This window comes from Ambystoma mexicanum, chromosome 13 (genome assembly GCF_040938575.1).
Source record: "Ambystoma mexicanum isolate Mex_15411 chromosome 13, UKY_AmexF1_1, whole genome shotgun sequence".
NCBI lineage: Eukaryota > Metazoa > Chordata > Amphibia > Caudata > Ambystomatidae > Ambystoma > Ambystoma mexicanum.
In genome coordinates, this window is record NC_090938.1 from 448,189,282 (window position 1) to 448,206,206 (window position 16,925).

The following is a 16,925-nucleotide window of genomic DNA, read 5'->3' on the forward strand; positions in this document are numbered from 1 at the left end:
CTGGGCTTCCTATTTCACTAGCAGCATTACGGGCACAAATACTTTGTGCAAAGAACAGCAAACCACAGAAGAAATATGAGGGAAACGTGTGGAAACACAAGGGTTGAACAATGACCTGGACATTTATTTTTCCAGCTATTTCACTTCTGATGATGATAGCAGGCGAGGAAGTGCTCTTACCTCATATTTATTTATTTTAATTTTTATTTTTGTTATTTGTTATACGCCCAGAACCGGAGGTATCACGGTTTAGGTTACAGAATGCTTGCTTATCAGGTTACAATACAAGTGTTACAAAATGCTTATGTTTCTGGTTACAAGACACAATTAATATAAGAAATTGTAATTATACATGAGAAAAATTATAATTCTGAGCAGAATTCGGTTGCAATAGTGGATCACATGATAGAGGGCGAGATGGTTCATTCATGTTGGTTGAAAAGCCAGGTTTTTAACATTTTCTTAAATATCTGGTGAGAGGATTCGCCTCTGAGGGGGAAGGGTATTCCATAATTTCGGGGCTAAAACCGCAAAGCTATTAGCCCCTGCCCTGAATGTTTGGTAGCGGGGAACGCAGAGAAGTGAATTGTTTCTAGATCTGAGGACTCTGATGCTCTTTTTTATAGGCAATGGCATTGTTCAGGTAGGTGGGAGCTGTGTTGTTGCAGCATTTGTGTGTGATGCAGAGTGTTTTGAAGGAGATTCTGGCTTTGATAGGGAGCCAATGGGCCTCCCTTCTGATCTAAGAGATATGGTCGGATTTTTGTTCTTCCCAGTGCTGCTCGCAATGCTTTATTTTGTAGGAGTTGGAGTTTTGTGATGTTAGCTTTGGATGCGCCTAGCAATAATATGTTGCAATAGTCTAACTTGGACAGGATGAGAGCCCTGGCTAAAGTAATGCTGTTTTGAGGGGTCAAGAATTTTTGACTCAGTGCAATGAGCTTTGAAGTTTTAGAGGTAGCTGAGGAGAGAGCATTGACATGTTTGGTTAGTGTCAAGGTGGACCCCTAGTGTTCTGGTTTGGTAGAGATTTGGGATTGGTGTGCCATTGATGGTTATGGAATTATAATCTTTGTGGAGGGCTTTGATTTTTGCTGGTGATCCCACAATGAGGATCACCGTCTTTTCGTCATTTTGCTCATGGTTACCCATACTTGGGATAAGAATCTGCATGTTGGCGGCAAAATTCGTATAAATCACGCCCATGGCATCTAGTGCTGCAAAGAGTAGCTTGGTGTAAGCATTATAGAGTTGGTGGTAGGCAAGAACCTTGTGGCACTCCTATCGGGACTGGGATAGGGTCAGCTGCTTCTTTACCAATGCTGACTCTAGAGGTGTGATCAGATAGAAATGATTTGACCCAAAGTGTGGCTTCTCGGGAGAAGTTGAAATTGGTTAGCAGGGTGTTACATAATTTGTCGTGGTCCACCAGATCGAATGCGGCAGAAAGGTCTAATATTAAAAGAATGCTGATGTTTCCGGTGTCCCTTATAAAATCCATTTGGATTTTTAGGTCTAGGAGAGCCGTTTCAGTGCTATGGTTAGGCCGAAAGCCTGATTGTCTAGCACCTAGGAGTTGGTTCGCTTTCAAGTAGTTTTGAATTTGGGAGTGGGCTATTTTATCAATTATTTTGAGCAGAAAGGGGACGGTCGTTATTGGGGATAGTTTGTGGGTATCGCCGGGTCCAGGGATGTTTTTTAAGCAAAGGGGTGACCCAAGCTTCTTTTATGCAAATGAGGCGTTGACACATTTTGTGATGATGGGTGCTAGAGTGGGAGCGCATAGTTTGACTGGTTTGGCTGGGAAGCTGTCTCCTTTACAGGTATGGGCTTTGAGATGGTGCCAGGGACTTGCTTTTGGCTGATCTGAGAGAATTTTAATTCTGCACTTAGGTTTCTGGGCTTGAGGCCCAGCGCTAAGGTAAGGGGTTCTTCGCTGCGCAGTAAAACAATTTTGTTTTGGAGCATATCAATTTTAGATGCCAGTGCATTCTGTATGGTGGTACACCAAGCTTTACTGGTATTTATGGGGGAGGATGTGGGTAGGGGACTTTCCAGTTCTTTCAATATGGGAAATAGCTCTTTGGTGTTTGATGCTGCATTATTTATGCGTGTATTGAAGGCATGAGCTTTTTGTTCTATTAAGGTGGATTTGTAGTTTTGGTTCGCTATGGTGAATGCCTTAGCAGAGTCTATAGTTCTGGTTTTTGTGTGGATGTGTTCCAGCGGCCTTTTGTTGCACCTTAGCACTACCAGCTTATCGTTAAACCAGAAGTTGGAGCGTTTAGCTGGCCGTGGTACTTTTGTTTTGATTGGTGCTAGTGCGTTGATGGTGGTCATGAGGCAGGTATGGTAGATATCTGTGAGACAGTAAGCATCTGAATCTATGCAGGTTGTGTAGAGAGTGCCTCTAGCAGGACAGGGGTGATGGTGTCAGTTGACAGGTTTTTTGTATTCCTAATTTCAATGGGGTTAAGAGGTGTTATGTCCCTAGATGCTGTTCCTTGTGTGAGAATTGTGAAGCAAATGAGGTGGTGATCAGACCAGTCAATGGCTGAGATGTAGTCGATGGACACGTTTGCATTAAGGGTAAGTATCCAATTTAGCGTTCTGCCTTTAACATGAGTGGGTCCAGTCACAAGTTGTGTGAAGTTCATGTCGGAAAGGGAGGAGTCTAGGGCGCTTGCTTTGTGATCAGATGCATCATTGAATCCTAGATACAGCCTCTAGAGGTTTTGGACTATCCAAATCACTTTACTTTATCCTAGAAACTATCAGAAACCAGGTTCTATGTGTTGTATGATCTCCCAGTATCAGATAAATGATAATGATTTACCAAGAACGAATTTCCAAACCATATATTATTTATTTTTGTTTTTTCAACTTCTCTCTATTCTCCTTCTGAAAACCCATCCTTGAGTGATATCCTCTCTAAGAACATAAACATGTAAAGCCAACCTGTGGCTATCACTATTAAAACAATGACATAATGGCACAGGCAGAATTGTCCTATTCATTTTTGCTTTATTCAGGACAAACCCATTTTTCTTTAATTCAACATTACAAATCAACATGAACATTAACCATACTATAATGTACACAATTCCAAACGAATAAAGCTGCTTTCTTGCTAAAAGAGAAAAAAATCAAAAATGACCTATAAGATGCATTATTCTATATTAGCAGATGTAAGTAATTATTGTCCTTCTCTGAGCCAATCAGAATGTTCACAACGCAGTCAACAGCTACCAGTATTGACTGTATTCCAGACATTATAACTTCAGAAGCAGCCAGGGAAACAACTAGAAACAATGCCATTTCCCAGGAAGATTTATTTCAGCAAGTCAGTCAATCCTAATTTAACATACCAAAGTGAAAGCTAAAATATTGAAAAAGGTTTTCACAATTCTATAGAAAAAACGTTCCCTTTAACATCGCACCTACAGCAAGCTCATTCTAAAATGTCCCAGTTCAACCAAGTTTACAGTTAAAACGCTTACATTATAAAGGCATCATTGTTATTTAAATATTACAAACTAAAACCTCTTTTGATTTACTTACACATTTTGTGTACTTTCCACACTATTTAGCCAACTTGTTTTATTGCTATTGCAACCATGTGCTAATAGCCTTGTAGACCTAGGGAGAGGTAATTATCGCTTGGGATAATGACCCTTCCCCAACTGATGGTTTGGTGGAGGGTCATTATCCATCGATAATGACTCCTCCCTCGGTCGATAAGGCTGTATAAGAACCATGGCGAATATGATGCATTTACTCTTGCCGGCCACTTTCTCCCCCTTGGGCTTGCTATTTGCCATGGAAATAGAAAGGGAGCTAATGCCTTAGCTATCTTTTCTTTCTTCCATGACAGCTGTCTTGATTTGGGTGAGGTTTTCTTTTATGAAACTAGTCCTGAGCAGCTTTTCATCAACATAAACATTTTGTATGAACTATTAGCACCACAGATTTTTTACTGGGGTGAGTAGGATGATAAACACCACAGGGCTAAGCCATATCAGTTGTTAACGCTACTGCAGCAAAATTCGAAGATTATGCATAAGGGTCCCTGAGAAGAGTAGGTGTTTTGCAGTGCCTTACTGATTGCCTTTCTTTGGGGCTGTCTTTTAAGTTAGTCTTGATCTAGTTGAGGAACTTCCCAAAGTTTCTATGTTCAAATTCTCTTTCGTGCAGAGTAATAACAGCCACGAGAGCCTTTCGCCTGTCAAACTTCATTTAACCGTCTCTACACTTTAGTTGCTGACTCTGGTGAATCCACACTAGAACTGTACTGTGGGTGTATGCATTGCATGCACGGACATCTTTCTATTCAACACTGAAGCATCTACAACGTAAAGTGGATGCATTCCAACTCTCAACGTATATCTTGAACTTTAGAGCAATTTCTTGTATTTTCTGTTTTACAATGTGATACCTGTTGCATTGTTTGTTGTCCTTATAAATCCTCCAGTGAATAGCCATAGAAGTAAAAAACTTGTAATTATCTAACCCCTGAGTATAATGCTGATGCAAAATAAACCAATATGGCAATGGTATCAAGCGTTTTTAACTGTCTCCGCCTCATAACAGCATTTGCTTCCACTGCTTGTGTGGCTTTTTTATGTAATTTTGTATGTTTTGTATGATTGAATACTTACTGATCTTTTGTTGGAAAAGATGATGGTTTGACTCATACTTTGCCTAAATAATCAATGAGTTTAAAAACAACGGAACATTTTTCATAACACATTCTCAATATTCTTCACTTTTGAGTGGATGTGTCTTGTCTTTGTCTTGCAAGGCAAATAAAGCTGTTTCTGATTTCCACCATTCTAAATCGATTTGTGAGCCTGGTTTCTGTGACAGAATCTGCTGCCCTCACAATCAAAGTCAGCCCCGATGTGGATCTCTACAAATCTCAGCTTTCTGTAACTTCCCTTGCCCAAAAAGGAGCTCTCCTGGTCCTCTCTGTCTTCCTCCCAACCTGACCCCGCCACTGCCATCAATGTTGCATTAGAATGTAATTTTGTATATGTATACAGTACTCGTCTTTCTTTTGAAGCATCTTCCTCTCTAGCTTGATGTTACCCTTTTTTAATCACCTGTTAAATCACCTGTTTCTTATATACGATTTTGCTTGTTGTGGGATGTATTTACCCATGCATCCGGGCCCTACCTCAAAACTGTGCAGTACTGGCATTGAAAACATCATAATGGCCAGAGCTCCCCAGAAAATGCACAGGGAAATGCATGAAGAATAGGCTGCCACCCATTTTTGCCGATGTTATGGGCACAGAAGGACACTGCCTAAAACCACCATTGGACTACCCACACAGTAGTCTGAAACCATTGGGAATGGCAATGCTGATTGCCAAATGCAACCTAGAATTGTTGGGAATTCATTTTCTTAAATCCCAAAAATGGGTGCAGTACCAGTACTCACCACTATCCAAAAGCCGGCATTTTAAAACCACACCAGATTTTACTTTTTTGTGTAAAACTGAATGAACCCAAAGCAGGCTAAAGAAAGACTTACTGAGAGGTGGATACAATGTAAAGTGATATTCTGAAGTGACTTGAAGGTTTATAACAAGACTGGCTGCGCTGTGGATTTCAGCAGTTTAAGTAAATTTGGACTGAAAGACACTAAAAAAAAATCTAAATGTTTAAATTGACTGAGTGACCTACTTTTGAGTGTCACATAGGTTGCAATTGTTTAAATGTCATAGTTTTAAACTTAGAATCAGCCTTCTAGCTGCATATGTGAAAATGTTTAGTTTTTTTATCTATCTGATAATTGAATTACCTGTGATCTACAGGAGCTCTGAACAAAGCCCTGTCCTGGCTCAGGCAAAGGTTTTATTGGCAGGAGTCGTAAATGGTCGTAAAAAGTGGCTTCCTCCTGAGGAAAGGGGAGGGGCACTGCCTGTGAGAGCAAGCTGGCTTGGCAGAACTGGATAAACCAGTATTTCTACCTTGTGCTGAGAGGAAACCACACCCCTTTGTAGCCAGAATATTGTTTAGAAAAAGATGGATCATTCATAGAGCGGACATGTGAAAATTTTATAAATGATACCATAATTCTTGTGATTTTTCTGCCCACAGTTTAAGAGGTTTTTCGACCCGGTGGCGTGTTCAGGGGGGTTTTAGCGGAAAAGTGGATATTACTCTAAATGTATGCATGTTAAAAATCTGAAACTTCATCAGCTAATGTCCATACTCCCTGCGCACATGTATGTAAAGTTGGGTCAATGTCAGAAATTGAAAAATCAGTTAAAAAGTCAATTATGTGCCATTTCTGAATGCAAGCTCCCAGGAAGAGCAGAGTTTGAACAGGGGATACCTCCTGTAATGCATGATGGGTGCATATGATTTTAAAACAATATGTACCTCTGCAAATATGTATTTGTTTCAAATCTAGATTTGTGTGTAAGTTGACAGGAGGAGTGGACTTTCTGCAGGCTGTAAAATGACATCACTCTGACCCAACCTAGCTCCCCCAATCAAATGATAAATGGAAGTTTGACCAATTAGAAGCTGAGAGAGAGGTAGGGTCAGTGATGCTAGAACACACCCACATTCTAAACACATAAAAGCAGACAGACAGGACAGATAGGGACCTTCAATTCCATTTGCTGCAACGCGCTCTGCCGGACCATACAACATCCAGAGATCCAGACTTCAAATTCATCAACCTCCAGAAAGCCAAATTAGAGACCAGACCAGAGAGAGAAAGCAGTGCTGTACCCAGAGAGAAAGCAGTGCTGTGCCCAGAGAGAGACCCGAGCCCAGTCCAAAACCCTGACCAGATCCGTGATGAGGCCCATTTCACTCAAGAATATAGTGTGAGTACCTAGAAAACTGTGCAGAACCAATCTCCTAGTTAAAATAATATAATTCAATCTATTTAATCTAAGTAGAACTGCCTCCTAACTGTCACCTGTCATTTGTAAAGCTGTCACTTGTCATTTCCTAGTTGCAAGCTGCACTTGTCTTTTTGAATTTTAAAATTTCAAATCTGAAAAACGACCTTCACAAAATCGCTCATATCTCCGCAACCGTTTGTGCTAGAGACTTGCAGTAACTTTCATTTTGAAGCTGAGATCCTAGGCTTTCCTAGGACCCCAAAACGATAGAGATAGTCCTTGTGGTTCCTCTGTAATAGCGCTCGGCGCATCCGCGAATTTTGCCGCGATTTGCAAATTTCTTCACGTGTAAAAAGACAGCAGTTTTGCTTTTCCTTGCCAAAAACTTCGTTTACCTGCTAGTTACTACTAAAGCATTGTTAAGGTGATCCTGAATTCATAGAGAGTAGCTATCACTCACCCTGAACCTCTGAAAGGGAATTAAAAGCATTTCCAGCATTTTTCTCATCCATTGCTAGCACATATAAAAGAATTTGGGCCTGTGTTTTCAAAACTCCTATCTGTTTTCTTTAAGCTTGCTGGGGATTGAACTGAATTACATTGAATTGCATTTCTGAGAATTGTGTGTCTTCCTTCCACTTCCTTGCATTGCATAAAAGGGGGGAGGGGATTGCCAGAGAAAAGTGATTACATTGTTTTGTTGAAATCATATTGAGTATTTTCTATACTGCATTTCATTCATTCAACCTTGCATTTCCTTGAACCCTGTAAAGCATTCTCTACCACATTATACTTCTGTACCTATTTACCACTGTGCTACCTTATCCATTTCATGTCAACTCCTTATTGATTATAGAGAAGCGTGTTAGTGCCAGATTCTCTGTTGTTCATCTTTATCATATCAGATTAAGTGTGCTATTCAATTATTAATTTATTATAAAGTGTGACATATATATATCTATTGTTTAAATTATCAAATAAACCTTTTAACTTGCAAAACAGAACTACTTCTTGGCTCAGTGGGGTCAGGGGGATTCCAAGAGAGGGGTGTTATATAGGGGTAGTCATCCAGAACGCATGAACTGGACATAAAGATATATCAATAAGGGTTTTCATTCAGTATTCTAGACTAGGCGTTAACTTAGCTGTAGTGCTGAATTGAATCCTCTTACAAATTGGGGGCTCGAGCCGAGACGTTGGGTTAGATTTACCACTTGTGCAGCTTAATACAGTGTGCTAACTGACGGGATACATACATCCGGTCGGATCACCACGCTGCATTACGCTGTGAAGCATTCCTCAAAAGGGACACTCCAAGAAAAGTTCTGTTCTGCAAAAATAAAATACTAACTTCTGTAAGTCAGGACAGAGACCAATCTCTAGAATGACGACCTTAGTAGACATGAAAATAGCCAGAGAGCACTTCTTACATAAGTTATTTGTGAGAGGTGAGTGGACTCACCAGGACCAAACAGTCTGGTTGCAGGCCATCACGCAACAGGTCACTGAAACAGGGTCAGACTTATGGAGAGATCAGGGTCCATTACATGTGGCCCTGAGTGAACTATATATGGCTCCTAAGGCCAAAGATGAACACGACAAGATTGTTAGGATAGCGGCATACCTGTACCTATATATGGGAGACATGCAGGATAGATGTGCTGAAAGCCAAAATCTGGCAAATAGGCAACAGATGGCGTTAGAGAAGGCCCAATCTGACCTGGTCTCTTCTGAGCAGAGGCTGCAGAGGAGCCAGGAGTCAGAAGATGATAGTAGGCAGCACATCATCAAAATAAAGAAGGATATGGATGTGCTGCAACAGGAAAAGGTAGAACAGGATACCAGATTTCTGGCCTTGCAGAAGGAATACCAAGAAGGTTTGGACTCCCTACTGCAAAACCAGAAAAAGCTGGAGCAACAACTGGACTTCAACAGGGTATGTGCTGAGCAGGTAGTCACCCTGCAAGGCCACCTAGATAGAGTGAAGGCAGAGAGCAACAAACTAATTCTGAAAGACCTGGATACCCAGGCAGAGTTTGATCAGGAGCGCCAGAATGCTGGTGCCTTCCAAAGGCAAAGGGACGACCTGGCAGCACAGATGCAGGCTCTCAGTCAGGAAAGGGATGCCTTAGGCCAGGAAGTCTGCCATTTAAAAAGAAAAATGGAAGAAAATCACCTGACCCACCAGGGACTGGGTGACCTCCAAAAAGAACACCAGAACTTGCTAGAGCACACCAGGAGGGTGGAAGAGGCTTTGGCAAGAAAGGAGCAGGCCAATAGGGACATTGCCCAGGAGGTAACCCTCCTGCAGCAAAGACTGGCCCAGTACTCCAGGACCAATCAGGAAGCACAGAGAGAGAATGAGGCTCTCTGCCAACACAATGATAGGCTCCAGCAACAGGTAGCGATGCAGGAGAAACTGATAGAGTCGAGTAAGGCCTTAACAGAGGAACTGAAAGCACAAATGCAGGCTCTTGCATTGCAACAGGGAGCAGGGGCGGATAGAGATGAGGTCCGCTGGGAAAGAGAGATTCCTGACCATAACCGCAGGAGCCCTACCACCAGGGGCCTTCATCTCCCCCAGTCCCTGGACTCTACCACCCCCATGTCCCCTGGCGCACATGAGCACAGGGCCACAGGGATGGCAGATTACTATCCAGCTAAGAGTATGGGGCTCATAGGCCAGTACCGCTCAGGAATGGAGGGGTGGGCATCCGGGTATGGGCACCCAAGTACAGTACAGTTCAATGGGGAACCCCAGGAGAGTAGGCCCATTAAGGGCATCCTGAAAACCTCTGCCCAGTTAGGTCAGTGGAGGGGGTACCCATCAAATCCTGGCAGCAAGGAGGAATCTGAAGACTCCTCTGAACTGCGCAGGACACAGGAGACCAGGTCCCCACATTCTGCCAGCCATTCCCAGGCTCGCAGAATCCGGGAAAACCTGGAAGAACAGACGGGAACCTCTGGGAGCAGTGCCTCTGAGTCCGAGGAAGAATGGACAAGGGTTACCCGAACCAAAAAGGCCAATAAGGCAAAAAGGGCCTTGCTTAAGGACCCCTTAAAGCAGATTAAGGCGATCAGGAGCGTCATCACGCCTTACCATAAGAACGCTAAGTATTCTGTTTGGGAGCACTTAGAGTTGTTTGAACAAATGATGGAGACTTTCCATTTGAAGGACAGCCAAAGCTGTATTCAATATGTAAAGTGGACCTTCTCCCCGGAATACTCCAGTTTCTTTGCGGGGCTGGAGGACCAAAATCATTTAAGATGGTCCACCTATAAGGCGGCCATCTTGAAACATTTTTCTGTTCACAGAAATCCTCAAGAGGCTCGCAAGGCAGCCTACAATTTGCAATGTGGGGAGGATCAGGCCCCACAAGAATTTGTGCAGGAGTTAAAGCGTGCTTTTGCACAGACCACAAGAAGGGTGCGCACGGATAGCAGGGAATTTATTAATACGTTTTTCCATGCCTTGCCCAAATATATCATGACCCAGCTCGTGAGGGATTTTCACGAGAAAAGATCTTTAGACTGGGTCATTGAACAGGCTACCCGGATCTATGAGGTGCAGAAACCGGTAGATAGCAAAAGTAATGCCCAGAAAAACCCCAAAGCCAACACCACCCCTGCTGCTGCCAAGGTGGCAGAGGTAAAGGTCACCCCCGTTTTAGATTTGGAGATGGGGGGGCCTAAAAACCTACCTGCACCTAATAATGCTAGGCCCAGAAGGTCCTCGGGCCAGTCACAGACAGGGAGCCAAGGAGGCAGCCCCACAAATGGGGTCCCTCGCTCTCCTGATTATGTAAGTCCCCGTTACAAGGGAAATCGACCCATCCTGGGTTATGTGTGGACTCCTCCAGCCCAAGGGGGGGATCCAGCCAAGCACCTAACCCAGGGAACTTCCCTCCAAACTTCCCACAGGAGGGCAGAAATTTACCAAACCCTGGGCAGAACTTTTTCCCCAGATATCCACCCGACTTTCAGCCCCAAAACCATCCATCCTTCTTTCCCCAATTCCCTGAGCCCAGACCACTGAATCCGGGAGAGGGGAGGCCAAGGGTGGAGGGGTACCCAAATCTTCCCAACCCGGGGTATTACCAGAGGAGGGACAGCTACCCTTCCCGGGATCAGCCCAGGGGAGAAAACAGGGCCCCGTATCAGCCTGAGCGGGTTTCCCAGTTAGAGCGCCAGGTTCAAAACATGGCGCGGGACCTGGGTCACATACTGAGGGCTCAGCAGAACCCTCAGATGGGCGTGCCGGCGCAGAACGCACCCAACTCTGGACCTGGTGCTCCAGAACAATGACGGGGGCAGCACCCCGATAACTCACCGGTTCCCAGGGAGGAGGCACAAAGGGAAGGGGGGTGTAAAGCCTTGGAGGAAGCTTCCTTCCTCACTTGTAAACAGCCCCTGGAAACCCAGGAACCGGAAACGAAATCTCTTGCCCCTGAAAGTCTGCCTCCTAAGGAGCAGAGGGGGGGTAGGAGAAACAAAAGACCCAAACAGACTCAGTTTGAGGAGGAGGTACAGATCTTCCAATTTGAGGGAGAGGGATCCTCAGAGGATCCTGGGAAAAGGATCTTCTCCTTCAGAGAGGGGGGAACTCCTCCCAAAGAAAAATGGGTCCCTAGGGATGCAAATCCAGACTGGGGAGATGTGGAGACTGAGCTACCGCCGCCCACCATCTCATCCCAGAACCAACAGCAAGAAAATCCCCTGGTTCAAACCCATCCTGGTGACTGCCTCCAAAAAGGGGGGGGCGGCCCAGAACCGGAACCAGGGGAACCCACAATGGCTCTGATCTCCAGTTGCCAACTTTTTCTTTCAGATTCCCAAGGCTCTCCACAGAATTCTGCCCAAATCTCTTCGCTATCGATGTCAAAAACCAGAAAGTTAGCCCACCAGTTGTCCAAAAATGTGCATTATCTGTGCCCCCTTGAGGAGAAGGAGGGAAGATATTATGCCCCGGTACAAGTACAGGGGCAGGGTACAATCTCGGCACTGGTGGACACTGGATCTCAAGCTACCCTTCTGTCCAGAAGGGCCTTTGACGAACTGAATGCAGGAAGGGGAGAGAATTACCAAATTCCTCTCACCTCTCTTCCGGGACAACTACAGAACTTTGACGGGAAGGAAATTCCCGTTGAGGGGACTGCAGACTTGGACATTAAAATTGGGCGACACAAGTTGAAACACCCGGTCATAGTTGTGACCCCAGAGGGCACCCCTTGTTTACTAGGGAATGACCTCCTGAGAAGGTTGTCACCCCTAATAGATTGTGTAAACGAGGTCCTCTGGACCCAGAGTAGCCGACCAATAAAATTAAAACAGAGTGTCAACCATGTTAGTTTAAACGGCACCTGCCACATGGTTGAACAAAAATCTGACCAAGTAGAATTTCACTTCCAGAATAACCAAATTCCAGACGTGACAGTAATAGCAGTAGGACAACAGACTGGTGATGGGGGGTCCTCTCTATTTCTGAAAATCAACCTTCCTTCCAGTCTAAAGTGGTATTCCACGCTGGAAGGAAACACTCTGAAATTCTATACTAATCCACAATCAGAAACTCCCACTCCTATAGTCCAGAAAGATGTGAAATCAGCTCAGAGCCTGGCTGATATTCAGCAAATTGGAGAGCAGTTGTTCATCCCTGTTCAGTTAAATGATGGGAAGGACTCTGTTCTCGCTCGAGTGTGTGTGAACAACGGTAAGAGCTTCATCAGCGAAGCCATGTTTCGCCAACTCCCAAAAGATCCAGCCATTCCCACCTTCAAACTGATAGACAAATGGGAAATGGACCTGGAAGCACCTAATTCCAAACATCTCCTGCCAAGCAGGTGTATGCTCAAAATCTCCATTGGCAACAAGAGCATAGTCCACAATTGTTGGGTCGTGCGAGACGTCCCTGCCGCCTTTTACTTAGGCAGTGACATTCTCAATCGCTTTGCCATTAGTTTGGACCTAATAAACTTCAAAGCTTGGTCCCGATTAGCGGATAATCCCATGGGCTTTGATGATCCAGAAAAAGCATTTAGGTCAGCTCAATTGCTACCTTATGCAGTTGAAATTCAGGTTAAAGAGGAAGTCACCATCCCAGAAAGGACCCGACAATTCTCCCTGGAAGTGAAAGTTAAAAGGGGACAAGAGTTGAAAAACCCTGATGCTTACATACATCTAAACGCTTCTCTCCAACAGCAAGGGTTGGGGGTAAACCCAACTCCATTAGTCAACATAGAACATGACACCATTCCAATAGAGGTGGATAACAGCGACTTAAAGAGTATTACTCTAGCCGCAGGCACCATTATTGGAATGGCGGTTGATGACCGACATTTTTCCATCGACTTAGTAAATGAACTGTTAGGACCAATCCCCAAGGACTGTTTTGACAGTGACAGTGATGACAATACAACACCAGACAGGATTTTTACCCGGCATGGGGGGAACTTCCTGGTGTACACTTCCTGCCCCTATGGTAAGGAAGATGTGACTTGTGACTTCAGGAGGGATGAGGTGATTTTCCAGGTCCATGAGGGCTGCCTTTCCCACCTGAAGCCTCCAGTCCAAATCAGCACTCTAACCAGGGACTTCTCCACCCAGCTGGAGGAGGCCGCTGAAATAGCCAAACCAGAAGTCTTTCCAGGCTTCAGGCAGATGGTGGAAGAGAGAGTCAACCTAGCTGATGCCTGTGTGACTCTGGAACAAAAGCAAAAGTTGAAACAAGTTTTCTTGGATTTCCAAGATCTCTTTGCGGTAGACTCATATGACTGTGGTCGCACCGACATCCACACAACAACAATCCCCATGGACCCTGGCATGACTCCAGTGTTTGTGAAGCAATATCGCTTGCCTCTCGCATCAATGGAGTCCCTTACTGAAATAATTAAGAACCTTGAGTCCCGGGGAATAATCCGTCCAGTCCACAGCACCTTCAATAATCCGGTGCTGGGAATATTGAAGCCAAACGGCCAGTGGAGACTCTGCGCTGACCTCAGGGAGCTCAACAAACGGGTCCATACTTCCCGATGGCCTCTGCCCTACATTGACCAAGGGCTGGCCCAGATCCAGGGGTCACAGGTATTCACTGCAATAGACCTGACCAATGGATACTGGACTGTGCCTGTCAGTAGGGAGGACCAATACAAGCTGGCTTTTACCTTTGGGGGCCAGCAGTACACATGGACCCGGACTCCCTTCGGATACCTCAACTCCGGCAATGAATTCAATATTTTCCTACATAAGGCCATGCCCGACCTGGGTGCGAGGGGTAACCTGGCTTATGTAGATGATGTCCTCATCAAAAGTTCATCTGTGGAGGAACATATAGCGGAGATCCGTTATGTTCTGACACAGTTGAGGGCCGCCGGAGCAAAACTTTCCTTTCAGAAAGCACAGTGGTGTAGAACCCGTGTTAATTTCTTGGGGCATGAGATTACTCCTCAGGGTCTCTGTCCCCAGGAAAAGAAAGTGGAAGCACTTCAGAAACTGAAAGACCCCACAACGCTGCGGGAACTAACGAGCCTCCTTGGACTGACTAATTACAGAAGAAAGTTCATTGAGGGCTACGCAGAGATCACCAGACCCCTGATTCATCTCCTGAAGGGGGGGTCAAGTGGGAATGGGGTCCAGAACAAGCCGAGGCAGTAAAACAACTCAAAAGAAGCCTCTCACAAGCGCCTTGCCTAGCTTACCCGGTCAGAAACAAGGAGTTCTTCCTGGAGACAGGGTTCTCTAATACGTGCTTGACGGCAGTATTATATCAAAAGCATGACAAGGTCAATAAAGTAATCTCCTATGCGAGCAAAACTTTATCCTCTGTGGAGGAAAAATTCAACGATTGTGAGAAGGCACTCCTGGCAACGGTGTGGGCATTGAAGAATTACCGCCCGTTTATCCAGGGGGAACACATCATAGTGGAGACTCCACACCAGCCTCTGCAATATCTCCAAAGTGACAGAATCCGGGCCGGAAATGTGAGTAATTCCCAAATTACTTCCTGGATTCTGTCAATGCAAGGCTTTCCTGTGGAGGTCAGATATGGCCAAAACAAGAAGAGTCCCCTCGCGCAAGGTCTGGCTGACTTGCATGATTGTGCCAGAGAAAACTGTCTCGAGGACGAAAGTCTAAAAATAAAGGACAACATGGAGGCATACCTTAATTCCCCACACAAAGTCTTTGAAGAAGACAAGTGTGAGGGAATGCCCACTGTCTATGTGGATGGATGCTCTTACCATGTTGACAACGACGGGGAGAAAGAACTGGTGGCTGGCGTAGGGAATGCATGGGTGAATGAGTCCCCAGAACCCTCCGCTGGATACAAAATTGGTCCCCGAAGTAGTCAGGTGGCAGAATTGATGGCTGTGCATCAGGCCATCCTCACTGCTGTCCAGCATCAACTCCACGAACTGGTCATAATCACAGATTCGGATTATGTACGGAACGGGTTCGTGGAGCACCTGGTTAATTGGAAAACCAGAGGCATGTTATGTGCTAACAACAAACCCTTGAAACATGGGAAGTTGATCCAAAACATTGATGATCTGGCCACATCGAATGGGATGACCATCTACTGGAAAAAGATCAAGGGTCATTCCAAAGTAGAGGGACCAGACAAAACTGGAAATGACTTAGCTGATCAGCTGGCCAAAACCGGGGCCATCCAAGGGGATCTAATTGAGATTGAGTCCCTATTGGGGGAAATCCAGGTCACTGCTATCACTAGGTCCCAGACAAATGCTCACAACGACCTTTCAATTGCACAATGGAGTAAGGAGACCCCTGATGCTGATTTGATTACTGCTCAGAAGGGGGATCCAATTATTGGTAAATTTTACCAGCACCTTGAGGACCCTGAGAACTTTCCCCTGACGGATACCGATTACATTGGGAAAGAGGACCTAAGAGTGTTGATGAAATGTCCAAAAATGTTCCGGATTCAAGACGGTTTGCTGGTAAGGAAATCCAAAGCTGGCCACGATCAGTGGGTGGTTCCTACCTCATTCCGAAGCCTGATGTTAAGTCACGCCCATGATGCGGCCACCGCCGGTCATAGGGGGTTTCACACAACACTGGAAATCTTAAGAGAGGTTGCATACTGGCCACACATGGGGCAGGACCTCGACCAATACTTGAAGGGGTGTCTTGTGTGTGCACAATTTCAGCCGACATCCCTCGCACACCGGGCGCCTTTACAAAAAAGGGGGATGACACTGCCATGGTCAGATTTACAAATCGACTTTGTAGGCCCTGTGATTCGCTCGGCTAGGGGGAATAAGTACATGTTGACTGTGACATGCTTGTTTACCAAGTGGGTGGAATGTCTCCCAGCCCCAAACTGCAAGGCAGAAACGGCAGCTGCCTTGATGATTAACCACATCTTTTCCCGTTTTGGTCTACCTCAAAGGATTGAGTCAGACAGAGGTAGCCACTTCACCAGTGAAGTAATGACAAAGATGTGGGAGATACTGGGGGTCAAAAGGAAGTTGCATATTGCTTATCGGCCAGCTTCTTCTGGGGCAGTAGAGAGATATAATCGGACAATTGTGAGCATATTAAAGAAGTTTGTGGCAGATTCTGGGCCAAGTTGGGATATCCGATTACCTCTGGTCCTAATGGCCATCAGATCTACCCCTTCATCTGCAACCAAAATGTCACCATTTGAGTTGATGACTGGGCGCAAGATGGTGCTTCCTCAGCATTTGCTCTACAGGACCCAAGAGCAGACACTGATAAATGCCGACACTACTCATGAGTATGTGGAGAATTTAAGGAAACACCTTCAACATGCTTTTGCTTATGCTCAGCGGAATCTAGAAAGATCAGCTGATAGCATGAAGACCCACTATGACCTGAAAACTTCCAGGAAGGAATATCAGGTGGGAGACCGGGTCTATCTATACAACTTCCAAAGGAACCAGGCCAAGCAGCGCAAATTTTTGCCTACATGGAAAGGACCCTTTGAGATCATCGACAAGATCTCACCTGTGGCCTACAAAATCCACATCCCCAAAGGCGGTTCGGCAGAGGGGGAAGACAAGTGGGTCCACATAAACCAGT

At 45.1% G+C, this 16,925-nt stretch overlaps 1 protein-coding gene across 2 annotated transcripts in view; it reads right to left on the reverse strand.

Annotated features, from left to right (window-relative positions):
- SMARCD2 (SWI/SNF related BAF chromatin remodeling complex subunit D2) overlaps window positions 1–16,925 on the reverse strand; it is a 1,053,332-nt gene that overhangs the window by 305,180 nt on the left and 731,227 nt on the right. The window lies entirely within an intron of this gene.